This window comes from Neopsephotus bourkii, unplaced genomic scaffold, assembly GCF_033783945.1.
Source record: "Neopsephotus bourkii isolate Nb327-2 ecotype Australia unplaced genomic scaffold, CSIRO-AGI_Nbou_v1 NB_804, whole genome shotgun sequence".
NCBI classification, from domain to species: domain Eukaryota; kingdom Metazoa; phylum Chordata; class Aves; order Psittaciformes; family Psittacidae; genus Neopsephotus; species Neopsephotus bourkii.
Genome location: NW_026901300.1, coordinates 68,736 through 86,516, shown reverse-complemented (window position 1 = coordinate 86,516; position 17,781 = coordinate 68,736). Strand labels below are relative to the sequence as shown.

The 17,781-nt window shown below is 42.4% G+C and overlaps 1 protein-coding gene across 3 annotated transcripts in view; it reads left to right on the top strand.

Moving 5' to 3' along the window:
* LOC133213302 (autism susceptibility gene 2 protein-like) overlaps positions 1–17,781 on the top strand; it is a 369,269-nt gene that overhangs the window by 314,173 nt on the left and 37,315 nt on the right. The gene's annotated exons all lie outside the window — the stretch shown is intronic.

The window sequence follows — 17,781 nt, the reverse complement described above, 5'->3', positions numbered from 1 at the left end:
CTGGTGCATTTCTTTCTCACTTCTGCTTCCATTTACATCCATGAGGAGATCTCAAAGGGCATCTACAATTAGTTTTGATAGAGCTGTAGGGGGAAAAATATAACTCTTTCTTTGAGCTAACATCTCTTTGTCCATTCTTAGTAAATGTTGCTGAAGACACGTGTGGTTCTTTGTACACAGCAGAAGCTGTATTCCCATATCCTACTTGCAGATCCAAAGCTTTTCTATGTAAGCTTATGCCATCCTGACTAAGTTTCATCTTGGCTATAGGCACTCCTTCTTGCTTCCATGATTTTGTGGCCATTGGAAATGATGGCATACGATAGGTTTCTAATATTCCAGTGTGGGTAAAGCTGGGAAAGATTTGTTTCTTTTGAGTCACTCAATCTCTTGCTCATAGAACTTACTCTCCTCTTTCTTCTCTGCTTACTACAACCCTTAGGATTTTTTCTGTTTTGGATCAGATCACAGGAATTTGGGTCTGGGGGCTTTTTGTAATATAAGGATATGTGGTTTTTATTTGCTTTGGATGTTATTCCTTTATCTTCTTTGTATGACTCTCCTTGGTTCCTTAAGGCTCTCGTGAGTGATTGATAAAGCAGTGGTTGATGCTTGATGCAGGGAGATGCATCTTTATTGAATATAGGCTGTTGGGACATTGGATTTGCTGTGGTAGGCAGAAAAGAGGCATTGTTTTAATCCTAAATACTATACATATGTATATATATATAGTTTAGTCAAAAGTTCTGCTTCTTGAATAAGAAAGGTGGCATTAGTTGGGCTTTCAGTCATCCAAAAGGACTGAGAGAACTGGAAAAATGTGATCCCTGAGGTGCTTTGCAGTTGTTTGCATCCTGTCTCAAGGATTTCTGAACTTGTTAGGAGCAGAACCTGAATTTGGTGTATGGCATGTGGATATGCTTCTCTCTGTGTGTTTATGAGGAAACACAAGATAACTGTCATTTGGGAAGGGGTTTATGGCTTGCTTTCCTGTATTTTGTGTCCACTGTACTTACACTTATTGGCAGATTCATTTGAACAAATTCTTCTTTAATGAGCAGTGATACCTGAACACCAAGTTCAGCCACTGGAACAGCCTATTTTTAGAGGTCTGTAGTAACCATAACACCAAAGAATGAAAGTACACAAGCACAATTGTAATTACACAATGGATCTTAATCTGGGGTGATGCTGTGAGATATGAATCTATGGCACTTCAGAACTGAAAAATCAATAAGTAACACTTCAAGCACTCTGAGCACTTCACATAATGGGTGTATTCCAGGATTTAGCACCAGCTCTTGCATCTCTCTCTAAAATAGCATCCTGAGCTTTTAGAACTTGCCTATCCTGCTGGAATTTCCCATTTACCAGGAAAACTCTGCTGAGCAAAGACCGATAGTGTCATCTTTCAATGTTTTCCTCCTTCAGGATGTGGTGTTTCCACTTTCACAGACTTGTATTTCACAGAAAGGGAATGGAAATTTTTTAGTAAAGGTCAGTGTTCTCCTGTTTAGCTGAAGGAGTTTTAGGTTTCCATAACACTGTATTTTAGAGAAAATTCGGATTATCTTCAGCTGAACTTACATTGTTATCCCAGTGCCCCTTTGTTGTAGCTTTGTACCAGCCTGAACTTTGGAGCAAGTTTAGGCTTTAATTCCAGCTGCGTTATTCACATCTCTAGAGGACAGAATCTGCAGCAGTTTTGTTCCTTCACATCTCCTTTCTCCTCCCCAGATATATTAACAGCAGTAAACATGACCCCAGTGATTTTTCATGTTCCCATAGCATAAATCGAGGGAAAGATGGGCAGATCATCTCACTTAAAGACAAGAGCCTCTCTTATGAATCTAGTCTCCCTAAGCTCTGTGTAGTCAACGAAGGGAAAACAAACTTCCACAATATGATTACAGCCGTTCAGGTTTGGTGCCTTCCTCTCTGGAGTGATTGAGAAGTCACTCAGTGAGAATAAAATGAGAATTGTTATAAAGGGAGACCAACATACTGGATTGGATGCCCAAGGCTAGGGGTTGTGAATGGGTTTTCAAGCCATAACTCGACACAGCATCGTAACTTCAGTGGAAAAAGTGCTCAGTTGTTGCTGGACCCAGTAGGGCTGTGATTTAAATGTGCTGAAATATTCTTCCTGTGAGTACCATCACTGATTTCAGTGTGACTGCTTACAGCACCAAATGGTTAAGGACAACTCTGTGTTTAGGGTTCCCCTGTGCATCACCAGTGGCAGCATTCTCTCAAGAGGAAGAGACTGTTTCTCCAGTAAGTGGTTGCTCCTCCCAAGCCCAAGTCCCAGAACCAGACTTGCTGATGCTGCCCAAAGTACTTACTATCCTGAGAACTCTTTCCAGAACTGTTAGAAACCAGAGTAGGGAGTTCCAGGCCCTTCACAGTATTCATTAATGAAACTTTGGCTAAAGCAGCATCTTAAAATAGAATGTGGAATCAGCGTACTATCTCAAAAAAGACTTTCCCCTCCTTAAATCCCTTAGAATTTATTAGGTGGGTGTGAGCAAAAAGGTTGGCTCCAATAAAACCCCAGCTTTGTAATGATTAGCAGGGGCCCAGTATAATTTAAGATATTCTTTACAGTTTATAAATACGGGCTCATAAAAAGCTTAGATATAAGGAAGCTGTGACTTTAAGTCATTAGAAGCCCAATGGTTTGATAAAATAACAGGAAACAGACAATTTATTATGAGCAATCTCAGTAGCTCTGGATTATCTATAAAACTTTTATGGCCCTCCCCAAGTGGCAAGAGGCCATAAAACTTGCCTGAATGAGGGACTTGTTAATTTACTTGTTAAAGCAAATTAAAAATTTATAAGCGCTTTTAGGTAAATGAGATCTTCTCTCATTGCTGCCCTCGCGGGCTCCGGAGTCCTGGGAGGAAAGAAGTGGCTGCGCTCAAACATCACAGCACAACAATAAAAGCTATTAAATTGGTTCAGTTTATTACTACAGAGCCAGGCAGCCGTTGCCATGGTTTGCTGTGGGATGCCAGAGGTTGATAGCGTGGCACTACTGTGGCCTTGCAAAAATGGAGTAACTGTGCCTTACACCCACCCCAGTGGCTCTGGCTGTGCCTTGCTCTTCCCTCCGGTTATCATGTTTGGTCTGGGCCCCTCTCTACAAGAGAGACATGGAGATGCTGGAGTGGGGTCAGAGGCGGGCAATAGAGGTGGTGTAGGACCTGGAGCACAAGTGTGATGGGGAATGGCTGAGGGACCTGGGGGGGTTTAGTCTGGAAAAGAGAAGGCTCAGGGCGACCTTATCGCTCTCTGCAACTGCCTGATGGTGCTAGGAGGTGGCTGGTCTCTGCTCCCAAGGAACAAGGGATGGGACAAGAGCAAACAGCCTCAAGCTGTGCCAGGAGAGATTTGTTCTGGAGATGAGGAGCAATTTCTTCACAGAGAGGGATCTCAGGCATTGGAACAGGCTGCCCAGGGCAGTGATGCAGTCACCACCCCCAAAAGTGTTCACAAACCGTGTAGACAAGGCCCTTAGGGACCTGGCTTAGTGTTGGCCTTGGCAGTGCTGGGAAACATTTGGATTTGGTGATCTTAAAGGTCTTTTCCAAACCATCTGATTCTGTGATTCTATGAAGTCAGTTCTCAGCCTGTCACAGAAACAGCGGTATCTCCCTTTATCATTCATCATTTTGATTGTTGTAAAACAGCTTTATGAATACCAGAAAAGCCTGCACAGTTCCAGTTTACCTAACCAGGATGCTTAACAGCAGATTAAGTTTTAATTTAATCTAATGCTTCTGCTGGAACTAACTGCAGTAGTGAAGAAGAAGGGCCTGACAGGGAGAATGGGCTGTTAGGCATCTTTAAGCAGGCTTTTGAAAGCTGTTAAAATGGATTCAAGAAGTGTTTCTCCAGATCACTTCAATGACATCTTCTTAGAGCAAATGAGTTCCAATTGCTGAAGCACCATCAGCAGTTACACTTTGTCCTTCCAGCTCTGACTCTTACTAAGAAATAAAGTTTCTATTGAAAAGTCTTGATAATTAGAAGACCTGCTTCAGGTGAGGTTTTGAATGAGGAGAGATCTAAATCAAGCTGCAGAGAACTTAAGCCTCTCCTGAACAGTTGTATTACAAGCAGCTTGTCTGTACTTACAGTTACTTCTCTATTGTCCAGGAAGTATCCTTTGTAGATCTCATGGTTTCTATACAGTGAGTTAACAGCGTTTCCACAAAGGAAAGAGTGGCGTAAATTCAGAAGGTTTATGCGGTGAGCACTTCAGGTACTTTCAGGTGTCTTAAGACTGGCATCAGAAATAAGCCTGCCTGACATCACTTGCTGACACACAGGTCACAGCTTTCCATGCATGTTTTGTCCTTATGTACTTCATTTAATGCACATTTCATCCCAGTATGATTATAGAAATCCTAATGGATATTGCAGGTGCTTTCCTTCAGGATAGGAAATAACTGGTGAGAGAAAATAACATTGTATACAGAGAAAGTCTGAAAGCATGGCCTTCAAAATAAGCTGGGAAGAACGGGGTTGATGTAGCTTTAAAAAAGATAAGATGGAGTAGAGATAGTGATAACAGTCTTCACACAGAAGGAGGTTGCTGCAAAGGAGAAAAATCTGTTCTGCATATCCCTGATAGATGAACAAGGTCAGGGTGCAGCTGGGATGTGAAGACAGCTTTTTAAAGGGAAAGACAGTGGTTGTGGAGGTCACAGAGTGTATTAAGCAACAGTTTGGGCTGTGTTAGCTGGTTGTCTTTATGTTGTGAACGATGCAAGTACAGTTGGTCCTTCCTGGGCTCAGAGGGACAGGCTACAGGACCACTGGAGTCTGTGTCTTTCTCTGGTTTGCTGTGAGTTTATAATGCTGAGCCTCCTTGGCACTCACAGACTGCAGTAGGTAAGATGAGTACTCCAATACTTCAGGCAGTGCTGCCCCAAAGTCTTTATTTCCCATGTGGTTCCCTGGTGAGAGACAGATGTTTAGCAGGAGGCTTTTCCTTCACGCCGCTAGACCAAACAAAAGCTTACAATCTCCAGGAATTCAAGTATAGCAATAGTAATATTCTGGCACTTCCATCACTCAATAGTTGTATTATAAATATTTCATGGAAAAACTGAATCATAAAAGTATTATTTTTGTAGTGTGCCAAGAGTAGATCCAGGCACTTAGAGCATAAAAAGTCTGAAAGTCACAGTTTAATATTGTGCTATCCTCACTAAGTACAGTGTTAGGCTGAAACGGTCTGACATATAAAAATAAGGCAGTGCCTCCAAGGTGTATTAACGTTGGTTATACAGCTAATGGTTCCATGGCAAACTCCCAGTACATTCATTTCAGCACACACATTTCTCTGAACCAGATCTGACTGGCTGGAAAGGTCTCTTGAAATCCCATATGGCATCCCCAGGGACACCCCTTCAGCCATGAACCAAAAGTGGATCTAAACCAAGCCAAAAGCTCATTGTTGGTGGGGTTATGCTCCTGCCTCTGAGAGGCGCATCTGAAATTCCCAGCCCTAATCCTTGAAATTCCTGGTGATGACAGCGCTTGAAGTTGAGTGATTAACTTTTCATGTCCTTCATATTTTCACTACTGTTCTGGTGCCAGGTTTTTGGAGACCCAAATTCCAAATGGGTTTGTGGGTGTTCTCAGCCTTTCTGGAGCTGCTGTTCAACCTGTAATAACCTATTTCAGCAAAGGGAGAAATCAAGTACTGAAGCAAAGAAGTGGGTTTGCTGGGGCTGAGCTGTTGAGACATGGATACAAGCAAATAGAACAGGGCAGGACGAGGACTGGTGTGTTTTTATTGTCTGTTATGGAAATATCTATGGAAATGCATAGCTATTGTTGGAAGAGTGTTGAGCCCAGCATGTTATTTCTGGCAGATGTTAGAGGGAAAGAGAGGTCCTGGAACAGCTAATGCCCTGTTAGTAGGGCATCAGTTGGCAGTTAGAAGACCCAGGTTCATGACCCTGTTTCTCCTGACTTCAAGCAGCGATGGGAATATTAGTCTCTCTTACTCTACATAGTTGCAGTACTGACATTTCTTGGTGCACCATGAAATCCGCCATGAACAGCACAAAATGAATCCAAGAAGCAGGGTCCTGGAGCTGCCTCCTTCCCTAAACCTATGTTTTCTCAAGGCTTCTTTCAATGTTTATTAGTTTAGCCTTGCAATTCCATGTTTACATAAATTACATGATTAAAAGCAAAACAGGAACCTGGACAGAATGTGGTTCCTGTTAAAATCATTCCAAGTTACTTGCTGACTTAACCCTTTTGAAAACCAGAGATACTCACTGAGCTGCATAGATGTTTAATGAACAGCAAACACACCATTCCAACCCACCAGGGAGGGTTTGAGTGTATCCCCAAAGGTATTTATGTGCAGGGTTCATCCAGGCAGCAGCCAGGTGATGACAACTGGTGTCTTAACACCAGCCTTTCACCATACCTTGGAAGCAATGGGAATGGCTTGCCTTGGCTTCATGTAAATCATAACCTGCCAAAGTGGTGAAGACCTGCAGAAACTTCATCAGTAGCTCTAAGCTGCATATCTGATCAGGGAACATGTGAAATAGATAGCTTGGTGCAAAGATTCTTTGGTAGCAACTACTTTTTACATGGGTAGAGCTTTGATGAATCCTACCCTCTGTTCTTATAATAAATGAGCAAAGGAAATATAAATTAGAAGCTCATAAATACAGGATTCTCTCTACCTTTGAAGAACTTTATTGTAATGCAGTTTGCATGAGAATGCTTTCATTGGTTTCAAATGATGAATTTGGTTTTGGCCAGGCTGTAAGTAATAAGTAAGCCATAACATTTGAAGGAGTCGTCCTTTCTCTGAAGTAGATAAAAAGAGACATGAGATCTGCAAGGGGTTAATTCATATGTTCTGAATGAAAATGGAATTAGAAAATGAATTCCCATCTAACATCTCCACTCAGTGTGCAGATCAAAGCCATCACAGGAGTAAATTTATGTCTGATAGTGTGGACGGTTTCAATGCACACTGGCTCAATATCATGCTGATTGCTGATTGAAAACAGTTGTTAATTCTCTACTTCACTAAATTCAGAGTGGAAAAACTTTCCTTAATAAAGAACAGATTGAAGAGAACCAAGACCTTACTGTGTGGAAATTAATGGCAGATGCATATACTGGTAGTTAAAATGTTTCATTAGATGTTAATGTCTTGCTGTGTTTTTAATTGTTCAGAAATTAGCCTCTAGAATATTAAAACCATCTGTTTGTTATCATGATGAAACAGAATACTTAAATAGTTATTAATTTTGTGTGCTTTTTTTTTCTTCCTTGTCTGCAAAACTTAGATCTGTTGAGATTTCGGTGGCTGCTGGATGCAGAAGTGAAAAAAGCATTTTAAAACACCTTGGTGTGCCCCAAATAGCAGCATTTGCTGCCTACCACCCGGATTTTGCACGCCTGCTTTATTTCACGAATGATTATTCACCACGGAGATGTTGACGTTGTTTAGTGCACGGAAGGAGCGTGCTGATGCTTGCTGAGCCTGTAGAATGCTTGATTTAAACTCTAATATGGTTCGTTTTCACATGCTGATACTTAATTTTTGAAGTCTTGGGGATCATTTTAGAGCCTAAATATGTCAAAGCGTAGACAGGGTTCCACATAGATCCAGCAGCACAGGCCTTTGTCTTCCTTCATTTCCAGTTATTTACAACTACTTTTCATTTGCTTTAGGATTGAGTTTGGAGGGAGTTGGGTTTTTTTTTTTTTTAGGCTTTGGGTTTTCATTTGTGTTAGGATTATTTTATCATAGATGAGCTTCTTCCAGGTCCTGCTTCACTAAATCCTCCCCTGTGAGAACATACATCAACTGTGTCTCCATGTAACAGTGAAAATAAGCTTACATTTTTCCTCAGCTGAGATGGATTGACCTAAGTATTTAAGCACTGTCTTGTGGTGAGGCCGTAATGTGTGTGTATACATAGCTCTCCATTGTGAAGAGCACATTTTAGACTACAATTTGTAACTCTTGTTCTACGTGACTTAAGTGTGCAGATTTATTCAGTAAGTCTAAACATTACTTAGAGAGCCAGTAACAACTTTCCAAGTGATTTTTGACCTTTCCCTGAACTTTACAGAATATTAAATGCCAGAATGAGGATTAATTCAAGTAACCATGTTTCAATAGTATTCCTGTGCTATAGGTTTTTGCACTTACCTTAAAACAATAATAAAACTCTACTTAAATACTGTATGACTGTATTTTCAAGATTGGTAAGTTTAAAGCAGTTGAGTGAGAAGTTTTGCGGGTTTTGATAAGTTTAAGGTGCAGAAATAGTCTGTCAAGTAATTGTAATGGACGCCCAGTTTCCTGAATGGGTTCTGTATCCATTGAAGTCAGTGGAAACAGTTCCAGTGGGTACTGAATCTTGCCTCCCTGTTGAGGCTGCCAGCACAAGGGCCAATAGCACTGTCTGGCAGAATGATTTTCTGGAAATGAAGCTGGATTTGGACTTAGACTGAAGCAACCAGCTCATGAGATCCATTAAACATTAAATTACCTTTGGTCACTGTTGACAAGGGACAGGCTCCAAGATGTACCAGGAGATTTTTTAATACTGGCAAATAGAAGGACTCATTATTTCAATTGGCAGAAGTAGTTTGGGTGAAAGCACAGTGCTGCCATGTATTTTACTTTATTTCTCAGAACGAGAGGAGAAGAGGGTAAGCAGAAAGGGAGAAAAAATAATCCAAAAATCCTGTAGAGCTAAGCCAAAACCCCCATAACTAGCTGGTATTGGTAGGAGTTTGAAGGCATTTTGAGTGTTTCAAACCACCTGCAGTTATGTTAGGCCAGGGCAAAACTTCAACGAGATTTAAGACATGAAGCCAAACCGTGGTTTAATGATGGAATTCTTCAGTGTTTCCTTTCCTGGTAGTGCCTGGGTCCTAACCGCCCCTTCCCACCATCATTGCCTCCATCATGCCAAACTGAAGAGCTCATCAGGATTAGAAGTGGAAAGAAAGATGAGGAAATATCCCTGGGTTGTTTTTCACCTGGCATAGCTCCCTGCAAAGTACCAGTGTCAGCTACAGCCCTACAACCCAGAGAATCTCAGGGCTCTGGAAAAAGCCACCCAGAGCAAGTGTGTAGTAGCAGGGTTGGCCTCCTTGAGCAGAAGAAACTGTGGCCTGAGGTGCAGGTAAAACTGCGATGTGTTAGTACCAGTCTGGTGTTACAGAGCAGCTCCCAGGACTGCCAGCAACCTGTGCACAGCCCAAAATGTGGCTTATCCTGTTCAAAGAGCTTCCTTCCAAAGAGAGTAGAGCATGTACCACAAAGGTTCCTCAAAGTGTCAACTTGCTGCTGTCAGAAACTAATCCAGATTTAAACAACCTAAACGACAGTGCCTCCCTTTGCTTTTCGTTGGAGTGCTTTGTGGTGACTTGCTTCTCTTCATCTCTAAACTCATCTCCACATCAATGACAGCTGCTAATGAATTCAGATAGTTCATTGCCTTCCCTTCTGTGCTTCTTCAAATACATTTGCTTTGTCAGAGACTTCAGCTCCCCTTTCCTGCTAATGAATTGGTACTGAGGTGTATTATTATGACTTCTGCTTCTATCATTTGAACAAGGGGAAAACACAGTATGTATAGACGTAAGTTATATGTCAAAAAGCTTTTACTTCCCCCCTTCCCTCTTCCTTCACATTATTAAATTATAGAGAAATACTATCGTAATAGCCTCTTGGCCAAGTCACAGGGAGCAGAGTTATGGTTCCCTTGATAAATTGCAAAACGTTATTAAGTTTTGTTCTCTGGATGAGAGTATTGGCATAAAAGGACATCAACCACAGGCATATTGGTTCTGATTGCTGCTTAATTGCTGCTTGTTTGTGTTAGAGATCATGTGGTTGGATTGATCTTGCCCTGCTTTTGTCATTATAGTTCCAACTTCCTCGTTTTCTCCTTGTACAGAGACCACAGGATGACTTTTAAATCTTGAATAATTTATATGGCTGGCCAGTTAAACGGCTTAAAATAGTATTATGTTTTTAAGCCAATAGCTCAACCTTCAAATCATTATTTATGCAACCAAGTTATTAAATATTTATTCTGGGCTTATATCGAACTATGAAATAACAGGGCTCTTTTATGTAAACAGTGGCAAGCAACTTGAGGTCCAGCCATGAATACTGATATTTCCTCCTTCAAGACATTTATTTACTTCTGTAATGTTAACTGGGTGTCAGGTTAGTGGTCTGCATTGATGGGAAAAAAGGATGATGGTAGCTGTGACTTAATGAAGGCGAGTGAGCGCTGTCACTCTAATGTTTTTCAGGCTTGGTTGATGGAGCTGCTTCACATCTTCAGATAGATTCATGGACTCTTTTGGGTTGGAAGGGGTCTTAAAGCTCATCCAGTTCCAACCCCCTGCCACAGGCAGGGACACCTTCCACTGGAGCAGCTTGCTCCAAGCCCCTGTGTCCAACCTGGCCTTGAACACTGCCAGGGATGGGGCAGCCACAGCTTCTCTGGGCACCCTGTGCCAGCGCCTCAGCACCCTCACAGTAGAAATTTCTAGCCTGAATCGGCTCTGTTTAAGTTTGAAAATGCTGCAGCAGTTGCCACCAGGGACTGGGTTTTATGGTTTCATTTATGCTGACTCAGTTCAAAAATGGAGAACCAAGCTGTCAGTTGACCCCAGTGTTCTATGTGAGAAGATTTCACAGTTCTGGCAGCAATGACTTTCCAGATCTTTCCTGTTAGCCTGTTAACCAGCTCTTGCCCCAGTGGTAACAGGCAGTGGGTCCAGCCTCTGATCTCAGGGACTCTGTCCCAGCCTCAGCCTTGGAGCTGTGAGGAGTTCTTGTTTCCCTTGAATGGAAAAGATGAGGTGAGGTGGGAAAGCAGAGACAAACACTACCTTTAACTAGATTGTCCAGAAAGGGGAGAGGAGAGCAGAAATATTACCTCATTTAGCCCGGAGTGCCTGACATCCAACCCCAAGGGACTCTGCGTGGCCTCTGGTTGACTTTGAAATGTATAACTTACTGGAAGAATACTTCAGTAAGAAGATAAAGGTTATCACATGACGGAACAAAAAGCAAAGAGGCCAGGTCCAAAAAATCCTAGCAGCACTGCAGCCCTACTGCTCTCTGCAAATACAGCTAAAGAGCCACCACCTGTCTGAGCGAGGGGAAGTGTAAACCTAAGGCAGTTCCTGTAGAACATCACTCATTTCAAATCCACAGGATGGTTGCTCCTAGTGCGCAAAGGAGATGCAAGATGGGATGAGACCTTTTGGCTCTATGCTGGTACTGGGTAGGACAGGGCAGTACAGCAGCTGTGCTTGAGAGATGGTACAAAGGCAGTTTCTCTGATACAGTGCCCAGGGAGAGCCCTGGAGATCCAGGGTGGGATACAAACAAGCTCAGCAGCAGGACTGAGTAAATACTAGGAGGAGCAGATCGATTCCAGCCCATTGCCACGGCTCTGGCTGCCTCCGAGCAGACCAGCCAGGCACTTGCTCTTCATCCTTCTCTGCTGCACCAGTGTGCTGTGGGAGCTGCTTGGGAAGATTGATTGGGACAATGGAGTGCTTTGCAAGGTGTAATTTTACAGGCCGTATTTCTCAGTGTGCAGCCATCAAAATGCAAAGGGTCAGAAGAAGCCTATATTTTCTTGCAATTCAGTTTTTAGAGTGTGCTGAAATACACTTCATATGTTGCAATTGCCAACAGCTTGCTGCTTCATACTGCTCTTAACAGGAGCTGGGGAACAGAGCGAGTCTGTTACACTTTGTATGTTGTATAATGTATGTATGATTCTGGGGTGTGATGAGTTTATGCCAAATTTATCTTTGATTTCTGTATAAACAGCACAGAAAAAAATGATGGTTTGCATTCTTCGTGTAACTTAGATGAAATAGAGCTACAGAGCTACTTCAGAGTACCTTCTGTGTGCTTTAGAGCTAAGGTTGCCCAAACATATAATGAAAGAGAAGAGGATCTGGAGATAAATGTCCATTCTCTTTACCCCCACCCCTGCTTTGCCAAGGATGCTATTTATTCTTAGCCTGTGGTGCTTCTGCTGTTGCTACTGTGAGCAGAACACAATCACTTGGTGTTGCTGTAATAACAATGCTAAATAGCCAAATGCTCTCCAGAAGATGTAGCTCTGATTCCATCAGTAGGATCCCCCCATTTAAGGCAGCAGAAGATGAGTTCCTCTGCTTCAGTGTGTTGAGCCAGTGCAGCATCAGCCTCTGCATCAGCTGACAGGCAGCAGGAGATGACCATTGGTGCTTTACAATAAGTTAAAGACACCCTTGGTCTATATCACAGAGCTAATTAATAGCTGTTTATTGGTATTTGTTCAAGTTCTGTTAGATTTAGGTTTTGTTTGTCAACAGGAAGGATATACATGGGTGTTCATTCTTGTTTTCCATTAAGAGTTTTTGAACGGGAAAATCTTTGTTCTTACAGTAGAGGCAGGAAGGAAATAAAACCTGCTCTCTGTTGGACTGCTTCCCCTTTACCACAGGCATGCAAAATACAGCTCCATGTCCTGATAGGGATTTCATAGGATCCCAGATTGGTTTGTGTTGGAAGGGACCTTAAAGCTCATCCAGTTCCAACCCCCTGCCATGGGCAGGGACACCTTCCACTAGAGCAGCTTGCTCCAAGCCCCATCCAACCTGGCCTAGTATTTGTCCAACTTCTGTCAATAGCATGGGAGATTTATATGAAAGTTGTTAAATGCTGGCTGTTAATCGTGACTTAAACCACAAGCAACAAGACTTGATTTACATTGTGCTTGCTTACTTTCTTTCTCTGCAGTTCCCATTTGTTTCCATACAGCCAGATTTGTTCACAATCATTGATAAAGTATGTTTCTCTGCAGTCAGATACTCAGTCCTACATGAAATCTGCTGTTGCTCTTTCCTGACTGATGGAAGATGCTTCATGTCTGTGTGTTTGCTTGGGCAGGGCAGGGACCAGCTCATTGGGCTGTGTTTGTGCAGCACTTACCAGGGGGTTGTGGCTGCTGGGCCTGTGGCTCTCTGTACCATAGCAGCACAGGCAGGTCTGTAGTTCACCATGGTTGTGATGTTTGTGTGTGAATGCTGAGCCAACCAGAAGAGTTAAAGATGTTCTCTTAGTTATTCTAGATGTATTTTAATCAGCAGCACCCTCTAACTGAGCAGTGTTTAACTTGTCACCCTTTAACCGATGTTACACTGCTGATTTCTATACTTAGTTGTTCTGTTCAAGATCACTTTTGGTTCAACATGAATTGTCATATTTAAAAATAAAATCTAACAGATCTTAAGGGAAACTATGTTTGATGTAAGTGTAAATGATGCTATAGTGCGTACTTTAATTCCACCCTAGTTAGTGGGTGTCAGTTAGTGGGAACTGCGCTTAACTTTGTGGCTTTAAGAGCATGTCTTGAGGGTGCTGAGGCGCTGGCACAGGGTGCCCAGAGAAGCTGTGGCTGCCCCATCCCTGGCAGCGTTCAAGGCCAGGTTGGACACAGGGGCTTGGAGCAACCTGCTCTAGTGGAAGGTGTCCGTGCCTGTGGCAGGGGTTGGAACTGGGTGAGCTTTAAGGTCCTTCCTAGTCCAGACCAGGCTCTGATTCTGTGATTCATAATAAAAAAAAATAAATGGTAAAACCAGTCAAGGAGTTGGTCAGGTCAGTGCCCCAGCTGGTGCTGGGCATGCTCCCAGTGCTGAATGCTGTACTAACTTCGAGGCATCTGATGCTAAAGAGCCTTCAGTGGTTTTATCTCTTGCCTGTCCCCCCACCTTCCATCATCATATAGTGGTACCACTGCCCTGGTTCCCTCCCCAGACCAGCACTGGGAGCTGTGAGGGTGCCAAGCCCTGGAGAAACTGTGAAGGATTCGTGTCAAATTGCGCTGAGGTGTTCTAGTGTGTTAACCAGGATCTTACTGGGTTCAGAAATGGCTTTGTACCATGTATAGCTCTCACCCTGGTCAGGACAAACTGCTGTCATGGGGTAGGTATTGGGCTGTACCCGTTCAGGCTTCCTGGAGTCAGGAAACATTGCTAATGGCACATGTATGAGCTGCTCACCAGCTGATCTGAGCTAGAGAACATATTTACCCAGGTAGGAGCTGGATCTGAAGCGTTTTGGACTGTCTTGCCCTTGCAAAAGCTGCATAAATAAAGAAGGAGAAGCAGGAACTGAAAGCTGAAAATTCTCCTCCCCATCAGCACGGTTATGCCATCCTTGAGGAGCAGAAGTCCCCTTCCTCTAGGACTCTGATACAGGCTGAGCTTGCTGGCTGTGCTAGCACGGGGAGAAGTGTTAGTATTCATAAGTTTAAAGTATAATATAGTGAAATTATCCTTTAATTCCATATGGTGTGGAAACTCAGGCGCCTCAAAACTATACCATAGATTCACTGCTGCCAAATGGTATGGGGTTTTAAATTAAAATACATTAAAAAAAGAAAAAAGCTCAGAAGAGCCACATTAGGGTGGTTTTGACATGATATATAAGCTCTGTGAAAAAGGCTTTTGCTAAATTCTCGCTAGATTTATTTATTTTGCTTTCTATTACATGCTAACCAGACACCTCTACTATGGAATTAGGTGAAGTGGCTTAGGGATTCCCCCAAGCAAACTGCAGTCCTGAGAGGATGCTGCTCCCTGTAGCTTGGGGCTCAGCTGCCCTTTCATGCTGCCTCACACCTCTAAATGTGATCAGTTATCTCTGTCCTTTGTTCTTGTCCTTCCTGAGATGAAGCAACAGCCATGTTGTTATAGGTTATCCTTAGGAGTGTTTTATGGTTTATGTTCCTCTATCCTTTCATTTCACAGAGACATCTGACGTGCTAGTTATAGCACTATTCCTTTAGCTCTGTCCTACTCCTAAGCCTGTGTATTTGGGTCTACTTTTGCCTTTCACTTGGAATGGCAGAAGGAAGCACAGCAGAGCTGGACACAGCTGAATATTCAGTGCAATTTTGCTGTCACAAAATAGGGCTGAGGGTTTCCCTGGGGCAAAAATAATTCCATTAGATTTCAAGTCACCTAAAAATCTCTCCATGCTCTGAAAGAAGAGTTACTGTTACTGCTACCTATTGCGGCAGTTTCGTGTTGGTGCTTTCACATCTCTTTCGGTATATTCATAATCCTGGCAGTTTCTGGCCAGCTTCTTTGTGACCTTGAGGCCCGAGTTAGCCTTTCTCTCTGTTTTTCTTCCTGAAATGGTCATGCTTAGTGTTATCATATCTTGTGCCTCTCCTCCTTTCCTCCTTCAGTAGCCTTCTCACTTTGTGTGCCTCATGGCAGTTCCCAGCTCTGCATCTGTTCTGCATTGCATTGTAGGGCAGCACAGTGACATGTCTAAAGTTCTTTGTGTATATGAGCGTGTTCTTCTGCAACCCACGATGTGGTGAGTTACCTTGGCCAAGGGCTGAACTCCCACCCAGCCATTCTCTCATGCTTCTCCAGAGTCAGGGAATCCTTGAGGCTGTGCAGGTTCATTGGGAGTCAGCAACAGTCTGTGTTTTTAGGGTTTTGTGCTTTTGAGCTAGGAAACATCTGTGTTTGCTCGTTGTGAAACCCTTTAGATGGATCCCTCCATGGATAAGTTACTCCCACTGCACAATGGAAGCATGGAGTCAAATGGGCTCTTTGCAAACCTCGCTTTGTTCCTCCCTCAGTGTAAATTAAAAGAGTAATGGCTGTCTTGGCAAGAGAAGGTCCTTGGTGAGACACTTGAGTAGACACCATGAGAATTTCATGCTGGCTTTGGTCTCCCTGACACCAATAATACAGGAACAGGAGTTGTCAGTGGTGCGCTTTGAAGGGGAAGCTGGTTTTAGGGTTCCCTTGTACCCCAGAGTAATGCCCAAATGCATGTGCTGTAACTAAAGATCCAGTCTTTCACTTGCAGACCTTTTTTAGCAGCACTATGTTATTTCAACATCATTCTAATTTTAAGTGGCCAAATCTGTGCGAGTAGATCGAAGTGAACTGTTTTCTATCCACATTAAGTGGTCTCATGGGTATTTGTATGTAACTTTAAGTTCTTAAAAGAAGACAATGGGCACATTTCCATGCTTCATTTTTTAATTTAACACAGATTGATGGGGTTTGGACTCAAATGTAAACCCTCAACACTTTGGCATGTGGAGAAACTCAATTTGGAAAAAAAGAAAGGAAAATATGGAAAGCTTATAAATCTAAACTTGGACTTAGTTCTGAGTTTGCTGTCTGGTCTGTGCAGTTCACTTCGTTCCTACAGTTTCAGGCTCGGATATCTTGGTCAGATTCTCTTATTCCTTGTAAATTTTGTCTAGGAAGATGACACCTGCTGGGTTTTTCTTCTCCTCTCTGTAAATAGCTGGAATTTCCAATGTAGGAGAAGTACCAAAATGAGCCATTATGATGAGTCAGCAAATAACTGCTGCATAGAAATTACGCACAAAATAAATTGAGGTTCTAAAAATAAAATGGGAGACTGGAAACAATTCTTCAGGCCCTGGTTGGAAGAAGAGTTTTTCCATCATGGAGTGGATGTTGACAAAAGACTGAGTCAGGGGAACTTGATCCGTTTTCCTTTGGGTGGTTAAATTTTAAACCCAGACCATAAAATTACAGTACACAGTGGCTGTAGATAAGATCAGTGAGTTATAGATGTAGGACTTCTTGAGTTCATTATTCTCCTCTCTGCCTCCAAAACCTGCTACCTAGATCTATTAGATCTGACTGATAGAACGTTCCATTTGAGATAAAAATCTTTTTACTTGAGATTTTCTGGCTGAGCTGTAGAATATTCAGTTTATTTATTAAATTGTAAGTGTTTGACAAATAGCTCCACTTCTTACATTGCATTTTCCTCAAGCTGAGAGCTCACCTGTGTCGTTTTTTGCTGTTGTGCTTGTGCATTGAAACTCAGTTATGTGTCTGAGCCTTTAGCTTTATGTATATTCCCCTTTCTTGTGACTGATTGGGAGCACCCAAAGCTGCCTTTTACTGGAAAGCGGAATAGGAAGCAGCACACACATACCAGACTTGCAGATTTGATTTACTCTTACAGTAGTAGGGATGAACTGATGATAAGCATTAGGGTGAGAATGCTTTGTGCACCCCATTAGTGAACCTGGGGGAGAGCAGCAATGTGTAGGGGTGGGAACGTGTGCCTGGGAAGTAGAGCACAAGTTCATGTCTTGTTTGTGTGCACCTATCAAAGAGAATGTGTGTGAATTTTCATATGTGTGTATGTGCAGCACGTTCTGGGAGAACTAAAAAAGAGAAGAAAAGGGAAAGAAGTTGCTGGAGAATGTTCATGGAGACGAATTTGTCTCTGGTCATGACATGGAAATGAGTGGGATTATCTATTCCTGTACAGTCTGAATAGAAACTACTATGAGTGTATTAGTAATTAGAGCAAGTTAGGAGGAGCTTGTTGTTATTTGTTATATCGATATCAGTAAGTGTAGTAGGTGTCTCATGAAATACTTCACTAGGTATCTCACTGTTTTCCCTGTATTTACATCTGCTGCCAGTATTTATGCATGTGATTTTAAATCTGAATTACCTAAACTGACTTTTGCCAGTATTAGCTTCAAGAGTAGCCAGTATTTGCAGGAAGTTAGCTTAAACAGAACATCAACAAGGCTGAAACAATGTTTTAATACATTCAAGCAAGATTTGTATATATATTAAATGAAATATATACATTTTTTCAGCATTGCTGTAGATGTAGTTAATATTTTCCTTTGCTGTATGTATGTATGTGTG